General features: G+C 26.8%; 1 long non-coding RNA gene across 1 annotated transcript; it reads left to right on the top strand.

Moving 5' to 3' along the window:
• Window positions 1-7,926: 7,926 nt before the first annotated feature.
• On the top strand, window positions 7,927-16,200 carry LOC145954431 (uncharacterized). The gene is made up of 3 exons (XR_014431633.1): window positions 7,927-8,265; window positions 9,339-9,416; window positions 12,007-16,200. It is a non-coding gene; the product is annotated as an uncharacterized LOC145954431 (long non-coding RNA).
• Window positions 16,201-16,549: the final 349 nt, after the last annotated feature.

Raw genomic sequence — 16,549 nt, forward strand, 5'->3', positions numbered from 1 at the left:
CAAAAAATAATATTGAACATTTAAAAAAAAAATAAAAGAACTAAACTGAACCATTTTAAAATAATAGAATCAAATTAAATTTTAAAAACAAATAGACAGACTAAAAATATAATTAATATTATCTTGGTGACTTTTTATGAAATAAAGAAAAAATTAACCGCTTATAAAGCAAATTGTCTTTTTTTTTTTTTTTTTTTTTGTGTATTGTGATATGAATTTTCTTTTTCTTTCTATTTTTTTCCCAGTATTTGAAAGCTGAATTCCTTGCATTCTCAAGTAAGCTTAGCATCTACACTTTAGAGGTGAAGATGGGATTCGGTATCCATGAGATCTTAAGTGATTAGGTCGAACAAAAAAAAGAATGTTGTGTTGTAATATGTGGATGGAAGAACTTTTAAGAAGCAAAGAATCTGAAAGAACGAAACATGGAATGTTTCGGTATTTTTAGAGATGACAAAACAATGATGACTTGCTGTTATTGTCATTAAAGATAACTGTGAATTTTATGAAATAATCATAACAAGAAAATTATTATATAGTAATATATATTTTATAATGACATACAAAAAGTGTTACTATAGATACAATATATGTAGATATATATCTATTTGACATATAATTATATAAAATTTTAGTGTTAATTTTAAATGAGATTTAACAACATATTTTATATGTCACTATAGTTAATACCAAAACACTTTTTAATAATACACCAACATATATTGTAGTTATTGTGTAGGTAAAAGTAATTTTTAGTGATATGTATAATGTCACTATAGAGTGTGTGTCACTATATGACAATTTTGTTGTAGTGATATATTGTTAAAAAGTATGAATATAAACTATAATTACATAAAATATATTGTTAAATCTCATTCTAAATTAATATTAAAATTGTATGTAACTATATATCAAATAGATATATATCTATATATATTATACTTATATTTTTATACTTATAAAAAATATTGACTTTATGTCATTTATTTAATATATGGATGGAAGGACTTTTAAAAAGCAAATAATCTGCAAGAACAAAATGTTTTGGAAAAACAATAATGATTGTTATCATTAAAGATAATTTTGAATATTCACTTTTGTTCTAGGATATGGAACAGTTTTCACTTTTGTTCTAGGATATGAAAAATATTGACTTTATGTTATTTATATAGTAAGAAGTGGTTTATATTTAATAATGATTTGTTTTTATTACTTGATTATATGATTATGTATATTATTTAAAAAATTAATTTTGAAATATGATTTTGAAATATGATTTTGAAATATGATTTTGAATTTTTTTATAAATTTAATATTTAAAATTTGTCTCATTAAATTCTTATATATGAAAATTGTTAAACGTATTTGAAGTTCAAACTAAAAAAAATTATAAACATAATGAAAATTATATAAAAATAAGTCTAAAAAGTAATTAAAAAAAATAATTTTGTATTATTTTTTAATTGTTCATTAAATATAATTTGTACATGATTTGCACTGTATTTATAATTTTTTTAAAATAAAAAGTTAATTTAAAATCATATCGTAAAATTAAAAATGATTATTATTTTAAAAGAATCAAATCAATCTAAATATTAAAGATAAAGAAATAAAATAAATATTTTAATTAATAAAATATTAAAAATAAATCTAAAATATAAAATAAAGAATCAAAAATATGATTTTTAGCCTTTTATTAACATTCTTTTTTTTATTAACTTGATTATAATTAATTTAAAATTAATGACCATCTATTATCGGGTCAAACGTAACTTATGCATGAACAGTTGAACACTATATAAGAGATTGCAAAACTTTGTTGAGACACACCAACAAATATTTTCTCTTCTTAACACAATTATTCATATACCTTCTCTTTTTCCTCTCCTCCTAGCTCTGTTCTATTAGATATTATTTTAGACTTCAACATGTTTCTGACCTTAAATGTGCAATTTAGATACGATCGAGTTATGGGTAAGAAGTTTGAAGAAGTCAAATTAATAGGGCATGCATGCATAATCGTAAGTTACAATCTATTTTGATTTAAGAAATTTTTAGAACACAATTTATAGGATATTTTTTCTGAAAACATTGTAGTTAATTTTGATACTATTTTGTATAATAAGTCCATGAATATTTTTGTTGGCATGTAAATTCATGATATTTGTAAGTTGGGTTTTTCTTATATATATTATATCCATGCATATTGCTGATTAAGGAGCTTCGTACTTTTTCTGTTGTTGACAGTGCAAATTCCTGAAGCATTACCAATCGCTGTATACGTAATACGTAATACGTATAATTGCTCGCCACAAGAACTATACATCGAAGAGAGAAAAGAAAAAATGGACATAATATTAGGTATATTTTGCCTTTTCTATATTATAATATTTCTTTTATGGCATTTTGATTAGTCAACCCATGCTTCTATGGGAAAAAAAAATTGTTCATTTGAAGAACCACAATACTTGGCGTTGGAAAAATATGTTTCTGGATTTTGTCGTTAAAATTAATTTCCATCGATATAATAAATGAAGTAGGAATCAGTGGTAAATTTATTTTGTTTAAATGTCTTCGGTCATAAACAAATAGCAAATTTATTTTGTTTAAATGTCGACTTTTTATATTATTAATTTTTTTAAATATGCATTTTCCCCATTAGATATAATTAATTGTTTATATTATTTATTTTTATGAACTAATTATAGATGTTTTAATTTTGAATGTTTTTATTTTGTATTTTAAATTTTAATTATATTAAAAACTAAACTCTCACTAATAATATGATTTTTATTGTTTAATTTTCATATATGCTATTAATGTTTTTAAAAAAATTGTACCATATAAGTATAAAAAATTATTAAATAAGAATGAAAAAAATAACACTGTTAATGTATTCTAATTAAATTCCTATCTTAAAAATGAGACCTTGAAACAACAATTTATTTAATTTTTGGGGGAATGGATTACATAAGCATCAAGTGAATAGGTTGTGTCCATTGACTTCTAGATTCATTGAAATTAATTTTCTGTCTTGGTCAAATAATATAAACAATAACAAATTAATATTGATTTCATTATAAAATAAATTTATCTTCATTTAATGATTTATTTATAGTTAAAAAATAAAGTGAGCTAATTAGCTCATATATATTGATTGATCAAACCATATAACGGATTGATCTATTAAATGTTTTAAGCTGACTTTTTAAGAATAAAATAAATATTTTAAAATTTAAGGTTCATGGATTGACCCTAACTCACAAATCTATACGAACTTTTTACCATGTGTGTGTTTTTAAGCGAATCTTTTGGTCATTTAGATTTTTTTGACCCTAACCTATGTGAATTGTGGCTTAGTGGGGCTGGTGGGGACCTTTGGCATCTCTAATATACGATACCAAATTCATAATATACTATAGACAAGACATCACATAGCACAAATTTCACAAACACTCACTAAACATAGACAAGAGTCACAAGACCTTATATCGGGATCTAAATGAAGGTTTTTATTGAACTTTATTGTCTTTAACCAAGCTAACCATTAAGTGACATTGACTAGTTGTTGATTTCAATTGTTAATGATTTTGAAAATAATTGTGCCAAGGGAAATGATTATGAACATGTTGATAAATTTCTTTTGGTTCCATATTTCTGATTCCCTTTTGTTTAGGATGCAATGCGTCCAAATGGAGATGAATCTTTATCATGCAACAACTTTGTTTTACTTTTTCCTCCATTTGTTTTTGGTACTTTCTTATACTTATTTCTATTATTCGCTTTTCTCATCTGTTTGTCCACTTACATTTACTTAATTGTTTATTATGAAATATATAAAAATAGATCAAGTCTTTATTTTTTAAATAGACCTAATAAGCATCATGTTGAAAAGTTATCTTAATTGCAAGTAGTCTTGATATGATTTAATTGCATATTATCAAAATTGGTTGTTAGTATTTTGAAAAAGGCTATACTCAAAAAAGGGTTTGATTAGAAAGATGAAGTAAAACATTAAAGAGTATAAATATAAGGATTTTGACTCTCATGGAGATAATACACCCTACATAGAATAGAGATGTATGACCAATGCAGTGTTGATGAAATTTGCCTATATTTTTCACTTTAGAAGTTAATTTTGTATAGTTAAGTTTTAAACTAAAATTTTAAAATGGTTTAAATTATAACCTATATTGGAATTGGATTGACGCACTTAAAGCCATAACCTTGATAGTGAAAGTGCATTGGAAAGTATCCTAAATCGCAGTAAACCTATCCACACTTTAATCGTGACATAAAACTTAATTCGTTAGTGTCTTAGAAAGAATGAAACATTCAATTGTCCGGATGCTAGTTCTCAAAGAGTTGAAACCCCACGTCAATTAAAATTATGACTATAATGTAGTTTTTATAAAATATATGAAGCTTTCATTTTACAAACTAATTTTGTTTAGTTGAGATAACTCAAGTTTTGTGGCAAAATGCAAAAGCTTTACCACTCTGTGTACTGAGAAATTGATTTCTAGAGTGATAAGGGAATGAAATCTGCATGTTTTGCTCAATCTTTCCCAAAATAAGTAGTCCCCGAGCTTGAATATCTTTAATAATGTTGTATGTATAATCCTAGCAATTTTTGCATGTGTGTGATAACGTTTAATAAGTATCTTTCTACTTTGGGGCAGTTTTATAGCATAATTAGAATTTACTGTTGGTGGATTTGTATGGTTTATTTTATAACCATTAAATTATCAAATTATGCTAGTGATACATTCAACCAACTTAAAAAAAATAAAATTATTAGCATATATCATGTCTTTGAAGGGAATATGAACATGAGCTATACAAGATCGATATTCTTTATCTTCCAAAAATGTTTTGCTTTGCTATATTTTAACTTGATATATATATATATATATATCATGAGTAAAATATCAATGCAGTTTAGCATGCAGGTTGCAGCTTATGGTGGGGTAAAGTTGTAGTTATAAATCTCCAGGTATGTCTCTTACAAGCCTACTCTACATGTTAATCCTGTTTCTCACCATCTCCTATTTTTTCTAGAATGAAGTTTTTGTTCTTTTAAAAGGCGGGGACCTTTGAAACCATCACGCTTCAATTTTATTTTGCTAATTAAAGTAAAGAAGAATTAATTTTGATAAATAAATTGAGGAGGAAAGGAAATATATAGAATAGGATGTTTGGTTAGATGGGAAACTATAAAGCCCCATTTGTTTAATCCTTAAAATCGAAATTTGTTAAAATAGAATCTGTTCATTGAACTGCTCAATATATTAGTTGAAGGTTCAATATTCAATTATGATCGAGTCATATTTGAATTAATAATAATAATAATAATAATAATAATATTAATAATAATAATAATATTATTATTATTATTATTATTTATCAACATAATATCATAATTTTACAATAAAAATATTTAAATACAATTTTTTTAATAAGACTTTAACATTCAAAATATACACTGAACTACAAATAAAATATTTTATAATACTTAAATATAAGTTTTAAAAATATACAACATTGTTTATTAACAACAATATACATCTAAAATAAAAGAAAAAAAATGATAAATACATTAGATTAGTTTTTCATTTTTTTAAGAAAAAATATTGTATTAATAAATTTCAAGATTTGTTGTGAATCATATTTTTGTCACATAATAGTCAAATTTCACCACTTTTACCGATTTGATAAGGACGATTTTTCTTAGGATTGTTTTTGTGGTTTGTTTGGGTCAAACATCGTGTAAGTTCATTAGTGGGTCTAATATGGTTTTAAAAACATAAATTAAGATCAAATTTTTCACATCATGTATATATTTTAAGGTAATTCCTATTGGAAGCATCAGATTTTCACTAATTTTTTTAGCTAATTAAGGATAAAGGTTAGTTAATTTAGAAGTTATTTTTCTATTATTGGTGAAGGATGATTAAGAGAGTTAACTCTTCAAAAAAGCACCATAAATTGTTTTTTAAAAAATTACCTTATAATAACAACAATAATAATTAAAGCTAATAAACATAGATATATATTATAATTGTGATTTTGTCCTTGATGAAGAAGAAAAGAAAATGTCAATGCATGAGAGTAAAAGATTAATAGATTTTGAAAATAAATTAAGGAAAGAGGAAATATAGAATAAGGAAATCCTCATATTCTATATTTGCTTTCTTTTTTTTCTTCTTCGTTAAGGACATGGTGACAAGAATATAATATCTATATTAATTAGCTTGGGTTATTATTAGTTAATTGTTTAAAAAACAATTTCTATGGCATTTTTTTTAAAGATTTAGCTGAAGTGATCACCCTCCACCAAAGATAGATAGATAACTTCTAAATTAATTAATCTTTATCCTTAATTAACCAAATTTTTAACGTAGTTTTTATACTTTCATTTTGAAAATTTGATTTTACTCTATGTTTTGAAAGTCAATCTGGACCATAGTGAATTGGGCTACCAATTCAAATAAATCATAAAACTAAGAGTTAATCACCTATTACTGTCAGTGTAAAGTTTTTTTTACACTGGTAACTAATTATATCTTTTAATTGTGTCATGTCACTGTTAAAAGTAAATGTGTTTACAGTGACATGACACAGTTAAAAGATATAATTGATTACCAGTGTAAAAAAAATTTACACTGACAATGTATAGGTGATTAACTCTAAAACTAATATCAGGAAAATATAGGTAAAATTATAAAAGATTGACAAAAATTTGATTCATAATGATAACTGAAAATTGTTTGATATGATGTCGTTTGAATTCATTCTTATGAAATGAAAAACCGTAGACATTTTTTATTTTATTATTATAGATATGAACTTGTTAATTAGTGTTGAGCATGAAGTTATATAAAATAATTACAGAGAGACACTCAGTGATTCTATTTAAAAAGAACAAAGTTATCTTTAATGATATATATATATATATAATTACTTTCTTTTTTATTAATTAATAAAAAATTATTATTTCTTATAAGATGAACCTCCACACTTTAAATATAAATTAGTCATTTCTTTCTTAAAAAATAATAATAATAAAAGCTTTTCATGTTCCATATGCGTTTTTTTTTTTTAAAAAATAAATTTAGGAATACATTGACATATAGAAATTTATGAATTTAGACATAAGAAAAATTTGGTATCCCAATTAACCTTTGCTTCCATAATGCTAATATCGAAGCAAGATTAGGTATTAATTATTTACTTTTTCTGGAAAAAAAATATTTATATTTAAACTTAATTATTAAAATACTTTCAATACATGTAATTATAATTAATTCTTGAATTTGACACTCAAATGTATTCATGTCAAAGTTCTAAAATCTACATCCAACATAAAAAGGTTTGCAATATTATAAGTATGTTATCACGTCACTTTTTATGTTAATAAATCACAATCAATATAAAAATTTCATGGTAAAAACATGATTTTGTACTTATGTAAAAATAATTCAGATTTTGAGGTTGATCAATTCTTGAATTTGATACTTGAATATATATATTCAAGCTCAACAATTAAATTTATAGAAGGTGGAGAGAGGAGTAAGGTCCAAGTACATTGTTATGAGATACACATAATTTGATTCCCTTAAGAGTCACTTTGGACCAAATTCTTGTGTATCTCAATAATTACTATGTACTTGAACCTTATCTTTCTCTACCTTCTACAAATTTAGTTGTTGAACTTAAATATATTTAGGTGTTAGATTCAAGAATTGATCAACTTCAAAATTTAAGTTATGTTTATATTAGTGCAAAATCATGTTTATATGATGAGATTTTATGTTAACTATAATACATTAACATAGAAAGTGATGTGATGACAAATTTATAATATAATAAACCTTTTTATGTTGTGTGTATAATTAATTGACATAAAAAAAAAAAAAAAAACACATTTTATGTTAAGTGAGAGTGTGAGACAACATCAAACATAAAATAAGTTGGATGTGTCAACTAAGTAATTTATCCCAACTTTTCTATGTTGGCTGACATTGCTCTTATTATAGAATTATCATTCTATGCGGACGAAAAGCATAATCGACATAGCATAGTTTTTCAATAGGGCGCCCAAAGACAAGTAGGTTCGCTCTCACTGTTTCATTCTCTCTGTGACCCTATTCTGATGCCAACATCACCTTCAACTCCCACCTTCTTGCGTGGGTTAGTTCTATCATCGTAACTCTCTGGTGACGTCCACAAATCCGACAATAACCACAAATTCTATCATCGTAGGTATTTGTTTTGTTTTATTTTTTTGCTTCGTTTTTTCTTGGTTCTTCTTTGGTGTTCTAATCTAAAGTTATAATTATTGCAACAAGTATTGTTGTTTTGTTAAATATTGAGTGCATGATATGTCAAATGTTTATAGTTTGGAGGCTTTGTGATTGTGCATATAACATCTTCGGGGGAAAGTCACAATGAAATTGGGGCTAATTTGAGGTGGTTTGGGGTTGAATTGGTGGCTGTTATGTTTTTATGGTTTGACTGTATAATGAACTAACTCATTTTATGGGAGTTATTTTGTTGAATAGAGTTAAGTTCTAAACTCAAATTTCAAAATAATATTAAAATATATCCTAAGATATTAGAATACTTGTATTGACACACTTTAAACCATAACTTTGGTGGTCGTAAGAATGTATTGGAAAGCCACCTATTTTAATTATGATATATCAAATTTAATTTTTTAGTATCTTAAAAAGAATGAAACATTCAATTATCGGGATGTTGGTTCTCAAAGAGTTGAAACCCCACATCAATTAAAAATATGATTGTAATGTAGTTTCTATAAAATTTAAGAAGTCTTCACTTTACAAACAGATACTGTATGGTTGAATAAGCTCAAGTTGTATTACAATTCCAGTAATCTTAAGTGTACTGAGAAATTGATTTCTAGACAGATAAGTGAACGGGATCTGCATATTTTGCTTAGTCTCTCCCAAAATGAATGGTCCACGAGCTTGAATCCTCTCTAATATATATAGTTGTATGTATAATCCTATCAATGGTTGCATGTGTGGTAAAGTTTAATAAGTATCTTACTATTTTGGTGGGGGTGGGGGAATTTTATAGCATAATTAGAATTTGCTGATGGTGGGTTTGTATTGTTTATTTTATAACCATTAAATGGTTAGATTATGCTAGTGATACATTTAACCAACTTAAAAAGTAAAACTATTGGCATATATCATGTCTTTGAAGGTAATATCAATATAGCTGTACAAGATTAATATTCCTTATCTTTCGAAAATGTTTTGCTTTGCTATATTTTCATTTGATATATCATGATTTAAATATCAATGCAGTTTACATATAATTCCAGCATGTAAGTTGTCTTTGAAAGCACTTCATGGTGGGGTAAAGTTGTCATTATAAATCTCCAGGTATGTCTCTTACCAAGCCTCTACATGTTAATCATGTTTATCACCATATCCTATTTTTTCTAAAATGAAGTTTTTGTTCTTTTAAGAGATGAGGACCTTTGAAACCATCATGTTTCAATTTTGTTTTGCTAATTAAAGTAAACAATAATGAATTTGTAAATAAATTGAGGAGAAAAGGAAATATAAAATAAGATGTTTGGTTAGATATGGGAAACTAAAGCCCCATTTGTTTTACCCTTAAAATCAAAATTTGTTAAAATGGATATTTGTTCATTGAACTGCTCAATATATTAGTTATGATCAAGCCATTTTTGAATTAATAATAATAATAATAATAATAATAATAATATCAAACATAAGATCATAATTTAACAACACTAAATTTTAAAAACAATTTTTTGTAAGACTTTAACATTCTAAATATATACAGAAGTCCAAATAAAACATGTTATAATACTTAAATATAAGTTTCAACAATATACAACATTGTTTATTAACACAATACATCTAGAACAAAAGAAAAAGAAAATGATAAATACCTTAGATTGATTTTTCAGTTTTAAAGAAAAAGTATTGTATTAATAAATTTTCACAGATTTGTTGTGAATCATATTTTTGTCACATAATAGTCAAATTTTATCACTTTTACCAATTTTAAGGACGATTTTTCTTAGAATTGTTTTTGTGGTTTGTTTGGGTCAAACATCGTGCAAGTTAATTGGTGGATCTATTATATTCTGGTTTTAAAAACATAAATTAAAATCAAAATTTTAACATCATGTATATATTTCAAGGTAATTCCTACTGGAAGCATAAATTTTTTTACTAAATTTTTAGTTAATTAAGGATAAACGTTAGTCAATTTAGAAGCTATATTGGTGAAGGGTGATTAAGAGAGTTAATCTTCGAAAAAGCACCGAAAATTGTTTTTTAAACAATTACCTCATAATAATAACTAATAATAATAATTAAAACTAATAAATATAGATATTATAATTGTCATTTTGTCCTTAATGAAGAAGAAAAGAAAATATAAATGCATGAGAGTAAAAGAATAATGAATTTTGAAAGTAAATTAATTAATTAAAGAGGAAATATATTACTCTATATTTGCTTTTTTCTTAATTTATTTATCAATTTTATTCTTTTTTTTTACTCTTATTGACATTTTCTTTTCTTCTTCGTTAAGGACATGGCGTCAAGAATATATTATCTATACTAATTAGCTTTAATTATTACTGTTATTGTTATAAGGTAATTGCTTAAAAAATAATTTCTATTGCTTTTTCAAAGAGTTAGCTTAAGTGATCACCCTCCACCAAATATAGATAACTTCTAAATTGATTAACCTTTATCCTTAACTAACCAAAGTTTTAACGTAGTTTTTATGCTTTTATTGTGAAAATTTTGGTATCCCAATTAACCTTTGCTTCCATAATACTAATATCGAAACAAGATTAGGTATTAATTATTTACTTTTTATGAAAGAAAATAATGAAAATATTTACATTTAAACTTAAATTATTAAAAAAATTCAATAAATGCTTTTTAATTATAATCAATTCTTGAAGTTGACACTCGAATCTATTCATGTCAAAGTTCTTGAATCTATCTTCAACATAGAAAGGTTTGCATTGTTAAAAGATTAGGTATTAATTATTTTCTTTTTCTGAAAGAAAATAATGAAAATATTTACATTTAAACTTAAATTATTAAAAAAAATTCAATAAATGTTATTTAATAATTAATCAATTCTTGAATTTGACAGCAATTGAATTTGACACTCAAATGTATTGCTGTCAAAGTTCTTGAATATACACTCAACATAGAAAGGTTTAATGTTACAAGTATGTCATTTTGTCATTTTCTATGTTAATAGATTACAATTGACATAGAATTTCACCATTGAAACGTGAGTTTGTAACAATGTAAAAATAGCTCAGATTTTGAGGTTGATCAGTTCTTGAATCAAACACTTGAATATATTCAAGTCCAACAGCTAAATTTATAGAAGGTGAAAAAGGGTAAGGTTCAAGTGCATAGTAATGAGATACACAATTAAATTATGTGTATCTCATGACTATGTACTTGGACCTTACTCCTCCCCACCTTCTATAAATTTAGTTGTTGGACTTGAATATATTTAAGTGTTAGGTTCAAGAATTGATCAACATCAAAATATGAGTTATTTTTACACTAGTGCAAAATTACGTTTCTATGAAGGGATTCTATGTCAATTGTAATCGACCAACAAAGAAAGTGACGTGATGACAAACTTGTAATATAACGAACCTTTCTATGTTGGCTATAAAATTAACCAACATAAAAAATGCAGGTGAGACAACATCTGACATAAAATATGTTGGGGTGTGTCAAAGTAACTTATCCCAACCTTTCTATGCTAGGTGACAATGCACCTATTATAGAATTATCATTCTATGTCAATTAAAAGCAAAACCGACATAGTATGGTTTTTTAATAGGGTTCCTAAAGAGAAGTAAGTTTGAACTCTCTATCTTGTTCTCTCATTTCTCTCTAACGACTCTATTCTACTCCTAACATCACCTCATGCTCCCACCTTCTTACTCAGGTCAACTCGAGCATCCCAGCTTTTTGGTGACGTCAACAAATTTGACAACATCCACACATTCTAGCCACCACTACGACCCAATGAGTTCTATAGAGAAAAGATAAACACTAGAAATGAGGTTGAATAATGTGTATAAAAAATTTGCACATTTTTCATAATAAAGTAGTAATGCTAGTTAGATGGTGTGCAAAAAGAGGTTAGACAAAACACTAGGTATTTTTATATTGGTTCATCTCAACCACTGAGACTAAATCCAATTCTCAATTCAATCAGATTGAGTTTTACTATCTTTCAACAAAGATATAAGTATTCTTTCAACAAATCAAGTATTCCTTGAATTGTCTCTTCAAGCAATTACCTAAGTATCTTTTTCATAACATGCCTATCCAAACTTACCAATCAAGTATTGTTTTCCAGTCAAGCATTTCCAAGCTCAAAACAAGTATTTTTTTACAAACAAGCTCTCCAAACTCAACCTTATAACAATGGCTATGAATGTTACACAAATGTTATGTTCGTCTCACTTAGATGTTATATAATCAATATAGAGCAGTAAACTTTTACAAGAAAGAATAAGGATAATACACAAGTATAATTTATAGAATGTATGTTTTGTACAAGTCTCTTTTGTATGTTATGTCTCTTGTAGTACATATATCTTTCTTTCTTGAACTTTGAATCTTCTTATATAGTAGCTTGGAGAAGATGATCGTTGCAACACTTTAAGTCCAACTCACAAGTTTGTTTTATTTGTCTTCATCGTTTTTCCTTACAATGACAGGCAACCGTTGACTCATTTAATGTAAACATTAAATGCATTTCACCAAATGATACCCTTCATCTGATCAAGGAAGCTACTCATCATTTTTTCATACCAAACAAAGCTTTGCAAAAGTAATGTTAACGTAATACATCTGCAATAGTGACTTTATTTCCTTTTCTTTGTGATTTAAGGGATCTTCGTCCTTGATCCTAATAGAAAGTTTGATTCTTTTCTCTTTAACAGATTTGTGAGTTTCGAGATGACTTTTTAGTTTAATTTGTTAAGGAATGAAGTATTCAAAATAAATTTTGTCGTTAGTCTTAATAAATAATGAACATTTAATATATATGAGATAAACTGTGTTTTGTCTAATTCACATCGTCTTATAAACGATCTACATCTTATACTTTGTTTGATAAACATTTTTCAAAGACATTGTCTCTTGTAAAAACATTTTATTTGTTATCATTAAAACTTCAAAACTTGAGAAATTCAAGATCATCTTTTGACTTAAGAAGTTCTAAGTATTTGTTTTTTTGTTTCGTTTTAGCTTGGTTCTTCTTTAGTTATAATATAAAATTGTAACTGGTTAAATATTGGGTGCATGATATGCCAAGTGTTTAAGGTTTAGAGCTTTTGTGATTATGCATATAACATGTTCAGTATAACACCCTAACTTTTCTAAATAAATTAATAAAAAAAATTTAATTAAGGGTTTGTTTTTAGAAATATTAGTGTTATTTTATTTAATTATATATGTTTTAATTAATTATTTAATGAAGATTATTTTGGAAAAATGTATTTTTAATTATATTTTATTTAAAAATAAAATATAGGGAGGAGAAATTTTATAAATTAGAGGTTGTGAGCATAGTAGGATTACACTTTTTATTTTCATAGTTACACTTTTACCTTTATGCTTTGAAGAAACTAAGGAACTATTATGAGATCTAGTAGGCAACCACCCAAGAAGCTTGTATTTGTCTGCAATTTCTCAACAAGATAAGCATGGAGTGAGTAATCTCGCTCTAGGGTGTGGATCGTACGCCAAGTAGTGAGATTGATCTCCAATCTCTTTTTTATTCTTGAATTTGGTGAGGGAGAAATTCCAAATTTGCTGTCTAAACTGTGAATTTGTATTACATATTCTTCTTATATGTCTTATTTGTGGTGATTGAGATATATGTGTAACCAATTTTGTGTAAATTGAAATATGTGCTTGAAGTTTCCGTATGAAACTTTGATTAATAGAGTAAAGTAAAAATTAATGTTAATTGCTTGAATAAGTGAAATTAATGTTGGACTTGTGTAATTGGTGGTATAATATGTAGATTTAGGCATTAATCTATGTTTTTACTAGTTGGGTGGAGACTTTGGGTTTTAAAGTTCAACTTGTGTGATTTTCTCATATTTTGTTAGGTTTTTACAAATTGGTGTTGCGTTAGACACATGTTTATAGTGTCAGGTGTGATTATTCAATGTTTCCTATTCCTTTGGCACCAAGCATCAAATGCGCTTCATCGGGTGCCATTTAACATTTTTTTATGTTGTTTCATCCTCAGTGTGACCTCAGCCTTGCCAGGTGCAGGTACTATAGAGAGGGTTCTATCCTTTCTGAGCTGGACGTGAAAGACATCATAAAGGGAAGTCTAGAACTCAAGTTATGATCAAATTAGTAAGTTGAGATCAAGTTGTCAAATTTAGGCTCAAATGTTGTGGCTTTGTAATTTTTATAAATAGTAGATAGCAAAATCAACTTCTGAGGTGATCATAGAAGTTGTATATAATTTCCTTAACTTTCTAATAAAATTAAAATCAACTTGATAACATGTATATAGCTCTAGATATCGTGTTTGGATCACACAAGGTCATAAAAAATTGTTATGAAAATATAACTTACGAGTGGTGGTGGTGAATAACTTTACCCATAAGTGTTTGATCTTAAAAATAATTTGAGATACATATATTAATGTTTAGGAAAGAGAAATTATGGGAGCGAACAACTGTGAATAAGTTATGATGTGAGTTTGGTAGTGATGCTTAAGAAATTAATGTGTGATATCAATAATATTGTGAGACTAATTAACTTATTAATTTTAAATGTTTAGTTTGACGTTAGTCTCCTATTGACTATGCTTGATGTATTAAATATGATTAGATGATTTCATAATGACTTTATTTGAGATGTTATCAAATGATGTTGTGGACATTGTCATGTTTGAACCGTGAACATGTTACCCTAGTATGCTACAATGTGTTGTGCTTGTGTTTGGGCCATGTGATGGTCACATGATATAAAGTTTAAGTCGAGGTTTTGTCAGGATAAAGTCTAGGCTTGTTGCTTGACAGTGATATGACTTAAATATGATATGTGATATGAATTTGTGATGATGAATACATGATATGAATATGCATTAGATCTTGTGTGACATGTATCATTTGCATAACTTGTTTTGTGATGGGTATAATACGATATACGTTGTTAGGGAAGGTCCCCCTTATGTAAAATCTTAGGGATTCGTAACTTTGGGAAAAACCAAGTTTGGGAGTTCTAATGCCTTTTGATTGAGTGCATGGGTATAACTTACAAGACACCAATATCCCAATGCACCCTGACGTATCTCCTCCAATTGTAGAGTGTTGAGATGGCTTGATTCGACATGTGCTCTTAGACTACTCTTTGTTTGCCTTAAGGCAAGTGTTGAAATATTTTATTAGTGCCACATGCATATAGTCTAGGAAGCTCATGTTCATAGCATTATTGTGAACATAATGGTTGTGAGTTGAATAGATGAGAATCATAAATGTTGTATATGACAAACTATGGAATACTTGACTAGGGGTGGGTATATGAACTTGAGTCCGCGGACCGGTCCGTAAGTCCGCGGACTTCACAGATAACGGGTCCATTTTTTTTAATCCGTATAATCATACGGACTTTTTAGGTCCGACCCGTTTAGTCCGCAGATTTTGCGGATTTAATCCGCGAGCTCGCGGATTACCCGTTTAAATGTGGACTCAAATTTTATTATTGAAGATGCTTGATTATATTTGATAGATGTAATTGGACTTACAAATATTTTATGTTTGTTTTTAAGATATTAATTAAGACTTTGATGTTTTAAGGTATTTAGATTTTGATGTACTTGGACTTACAAATGTTTTATATTTGTTTGGTTGTGTATTAAGACTTTTAAAGTTTTAAGGTAGTAAGACTTTAATATTTGGTTAATAGTTGGTATGCTTGGACTTTAAATTTTAAAGGCATTGAGACTTAAATATTTCTATTAGAAATTTAGAATGTGTAAACTTTGTTATTTAAGACTTTGATTTATTATTTACAATGTTTGATGTTATTATTAGAAGTATATTTTATATGTTTTTTTTTCCTCATGTTTTTATAGGTTAAATAAAGGAAAAGAAATTTAAAATCTGAGTCAATATTCATTTAAACAATTTAGATTTAATTGGGCCCGCGGACTTATCCGTTTATCCGCGGGCTTCACGGGCCGGATACGGACTTGAAGATTTAAGTCCATTTATTTCGCGGACCGGATTTATCCGGCCCGTTAAAAATGCGGACTTCGCGGACCGGGCCTTAAACGGGCCGGACCAGTCCGCATACCCACCCCTATACTTGACTATGCAATTACTTATCTGTTGATCCATATACATGACATAAATATGTAATGCTTTTGATGTGAATCTAGTCGGGTAAAATTGAAGACTAACAAGCCCAAAGTCATATGATAAAGATGAAGGATTAATGAGCTGAAATTT

Source organism: Cajanus cajan, chromosome 2, assembly GCF_000230855.2.
Source record: "Cajanus cajan strain Asha chromosome 2, NIPB_CcT2T_4, whole genome shotgun sequence".
Classification (NCBI taxonomy): domain Eukaryota; kingdom Viridiplantae; phylum Streptophyta; class Magnoliopsida; order Fabales; family Fabaceae; genus Cajanus; species Cajanus cajan.